The 4,442-nt window shown below is 31.9% G+C and overlaps 1 long non-coding RNA gene across 1 annotated transcript; it reads left to right on the forward strand.

The window, feature by feature from the left end:
• Positions 1 to 222: 222 nt before the first annotated feature.
• LOC134281637 (uncharacterized) lies at positions 223 to 3,438 on the forward strand. The gene is made up of 3 exons (XR_009995139.1): positions 223 to 453; positions 2,569 to 2,646; positions 3,322 to 3,438. It is a non-coding gene; the product is annotated as an uncharacterized LOC134281637 (long non-coding RNA).
• The last annotated feature ends 1,004 nt before the right edge of the window (positions 3,439 to 4,442 follow it).

The raw sequence follows: 4,442 nt of genomic DNA on the forward strand, positions 1-4,442 counted from the left end.
AGCGATAATTTTGCAGTAACAGTATTTTTAATTTGTATTTGGTAGTGAATGTTATTAACTTGGTATAAACAATATATCCTTTCTAGGCAATTTAAATTTTATTAATAAGCGTAGAATTAAACCAAACTATTTGTTTTAAACCTCCATATGATATATTGACAGATGATCTTAACGTGGTAAAAAAGAATGTATCAAGAGTTGTTTGGAATTCAAGACGACAATATCGATTCAGGAAATACAGCTTAGAAGTATCAAATTCCTCTGATGCAGAACAATGGGAAGAATGCTACAAAGCTAACACATCGGATTCCAGTATACCTTTAAGTATACTGAATATTTCATGTAAAAGAACAGCCAGATACCTCAGAATTATAACAAACTATGACGCTCCTGAAGACGATGCATTCTCTGAAAAGGCTCCTATACCTAAAGTTTGTGAAATTCAAATTTATGGTAAGATTGTCTCTTTTCGTTTTAAAAATCAAGTTTCCTGAAATGTGCAAAATTTTTTTTTTCATTTAAATATTTCAGAATCACAAATGAAAGGACAAAAGTACATATTAACTGTACGCTTTGGCCTTTAAAAATAACTTGTTTAGTCTCAAATCTGTGTCTAAAATATATAAGTATCTAGCAGAAGGTGTTCATGAAGTATTGTAAATATTCTTTAGGCCATTGCACCGTAATTTAGTAAAGGAATTATTATACATTGTAATCCCTGATGACTTACATGGGAAAAAGCAATGTCCTACTAAAAGCGACTGAATTGTAAATCTGTCATTTAACTATCATTTAGCAATTGTTCTGTCACATTTCAGTTGCTGAATGGCAGAGTTGCATCTTGTGAGAGGTCTGTGGCAACGCACTTTGAAAAAATTACGCACTTTGAAAAAATTTTTCAAAGTGCGTTAAATTTTGGGACCAGGTTAACGCACTTTAAAAAAATAATTTTTTTTTCAAAGTGCGTTAATATCGACCATATTAACGCACTTTGAAAAAAAAAAAATTCTGCATGGCTTAATCAATATTCCTACAAATCTTAGGTATGATAAATTATCATTTGAACCTGATTTGATACTTTTTGTCCCTCGCTTGAAAAGTGGGAGATATTAATTTGGGTCTATCTGTCAGTCCGTCCGTCTAGCTGTCCGTCCATCCGTCTTTCTGTAACGCTTTCGTTTCCACACGATATCTCGCCAACCCTTTGAGCTTTTGCAATGAAATTTAACATAACAGAATCCCTGTGGCCTTAGGAAGACCCCTTTTGAATTTGGTGTCAAAAGGTCAACATTCAATGTCGTAAAGAACTACGAACGATAGTATTGTTCTTCCGCCTATCTCTTAGTCAATTCTCAATAGTTAACATATTGGAATGATTCTAAAAATTTTTATAGATATTTATATGAATTTTCATAAAACCTTACTTATTAGGGATACCAAATTAAAGAGAAATAACTCTATAATTTTGGCAAAACTTGTGTTTTTAAGTACCTGGAGTTTAACAGAGAGATCATCAGATATGGTATCAAATTAACATCGAAAAGCAGACAGGTACTGTAGATTCCTTAATATAAGCGAGGAATTAATTTCTGCGTAATTTTGCGAGAAGTATCACTTGCGAAAAAAATATTACTCGCTTTTATTTTTCTGGTGCTTAAATCTATGTAAAATCTGTTCATTAACCGTTCATTCGCGAATTATAATTCTAGCGATTTGACGTTTGAGAGCCAGTTCGCGATAAAAAACACTCGCGAAAAATAAGCAATTTACAGCTAGTAATTAATATTCTGATTTTCCTGAAAATGAACATAAATAGACTTTGAGATTTAAAAGAACAAAATTTCGATTTACTACAGACTTCCTTGTACAGTGCTTATACTGTATTTAGAATGCTCTTTTTTTCAAATATCATTGACACTTAAAGTTACGAGTTATAGAAATAGATATATCTGGGTGGGAATGATAAAGAGTTGAGCTGATAGACCTTAATTCAGCCAGTCTTTTCTTCGTTTTCCGTTTCTTGGTTTTCTTCAATCCATCATTTTTTAGAAAGAAACACATCAAAGTAAGGGCACCGCAAAGCGGAGCATTCCTTCCCAAAAAAGCATGTTCAGTAAATCATTTAACATTGATCCCGATACAAATTACGTCAATATTCCACACAGAAAAAAACTAACATACACACTAAGTAATAACACACATAATCGCATCACTATATCCCATCATACGTTGCGAGGGGATAATACTGTTGTCTATTTCTAAAATAAAAGTCTAATTCCTTTTGTTTCATGAAAATTTTTTCAAAGTGCGTTAAATGTTTACATGGTGTAAAATTATGATGTACAGTTTTAACGCACTTTGAAAAAATTTTTCAAAGTGCGTTGATTTGGTCCCAAATTCAACGCACTTTGAAAAAATTTTTCAAAGTGCGTTAACCTGGTCCCAAAAATTAACGCACTTTGAAAAAATTTTTCAAAGTGCGTAATTTTTCAAAGTGCGTTGTAACAGAGGTCGCAATGATTCAAGCAAGATACGAACTTTATACACTCAGATAACTATTTTCTATAGGTTCTGATATAGGTTGTTACGGTCCAAACCGTTCACGCTGTGAAGATTGTGAGCATTGCGATACTGAAACTGGCTGCCGTAAGTTATTCATTCTAAATTATATTTAAAAAAAAAAGTACCTTTGAAAATGTGAAGCTATAGATTCCTTTACGAAAATCTATATCTAGATTTTTTCTTATTTCTCTTATATCATGGGCATTTTACAGTGCCCTTTATAGCATCATCAGAGATTGTTAAATTACAAGTTCATAACCAATGTGATTCCAACGATATTCGTATAATACATGTTTTTCTTCAATCTAATTAAAATAAGATGTTAGATCCGCTCGCATACTCGCTACACCATACATCTAATACCATCCCATAGAGGGTCACGTCAGAGGTCAAATTCCGAAAACCTTTAGACTTATTCGCTTCAAGAAGATACTATGATTTTGCAGGCGATGACTTGATTGGTTGATATAATTTGACCTCTGACGTGACCCTTAAGGCGATGCTTTTAGATGTTAGTGAAACGAATATTCCAGCGGATCTAACATTTAATTTAAATTAGATTGGGATTTCTTAATCAGATTATCATTAGATACAGATAATTCTAAGAGCAAATTTGTGAAAGATAAATTACTAAGTTGTCTACAGTGGTGGCTTTCCTTATTGGGAGGGTTGGGGTACATGCAGATTTTAAAATAATACATGTACATCTAAAAACAGACAGTCAAATATTGTTGGCGATGTTTCTTTATTCTATTGTAGGAAACAATGAGGCGTCAGAGAAAAATGAAATAACAAAAGTTCACTCTGTTCTGTACGGCGTGGTTACATTTCTCATTTTAAGTATATTTGTGAACACATTTTTCATTGCGTGGTAAGATTTTTATCAATCTAATTATCTATAAAGTAGATGAAATAAATCAGATGGCTAATTCAAGAAAAAAAATGCAAAAATATCTTTCTCATCTGCGGATACTTTATTGTTACAGGAAAGTGAAAGAAAAAATTGATATAAGACGAGCCTCAACGAACGAACACGGTCCATACAATTCAATTAGAGATGCCAACAGAGATGTGTATGATAGAATAGAAGACATCGCCAACTACCAAGAACTTGGACAATTAAGCCAACCCTCACAGTATGAAGGACTCAACAAATGAATGTCCTCGCACTTCTAAAATGTTTGTTTCTAAAAAATGCTACAAAGAGACGATTGCTGGAGAGACGGACTTGAGGTTACTTTAAATCTAAGAAGATATTTAACGACTTTATTTACTCGATATGGTTAGCCTTACTTTTGTTTTTTCGCTTTAATGTCCTTTAACATCAATGTTCATTATTTTCACAATTTTGGTAGTTATCACCTTTTGTTCAAAATATGAATCAAATAGCAAGCAATAACACGTATATGTAAAAACATTAATGTTTTCATAATATTTTATGATAATTTTAAAATATGACCTTCAGTATTATAGCAAATCAATAACACATTGTACATTTTCAAAAGATGTTATTCTCTTTCTTTTAATTGCATGGTACATTATTCTGTAATCATTGTTCATTTTTACAAATTAGATAACACGTGAAAATACTCAATTTTAAGTTTTTTTATGATATCCGAGACAATTTGTTATATGACGGTTATAGAAGAAAAACTACTATATATAAATGAGAAAGAGAAAGAGAGAAAGAATCTGTATCTGATAAAAGAAGATAACGAAAATTGATAGAGTATGTAACTTTGTTTTATGTTTAAATTTTGTTACTTTATTAGATTGTATTATTGTTTTAAAATCCCTCTCGAGAATTTTTCATTCATATGGGGACGCCACCATTTGCCGATGGAGAGCTGCAAATTTTTTCTTTTACTCGGCACTCAGGG

This window comes from Saccostrea cucullata, unplaced genomic scaffold, assembly GCF_032062105.1.
Source record: "Saccostrea cucullata isolate Sc308-1 unplaced genomic scaffold, CSIRO_AGI_Scuc_v1 ctg14526, whole genome shotgun sequence".
Taxonomy (NCBI): Eukaryota; Metazoa; Mollusca; class Bivalvia; order Ostreida; family Ostreidae; genus Saccostrea; species Saccostrea cuccullata.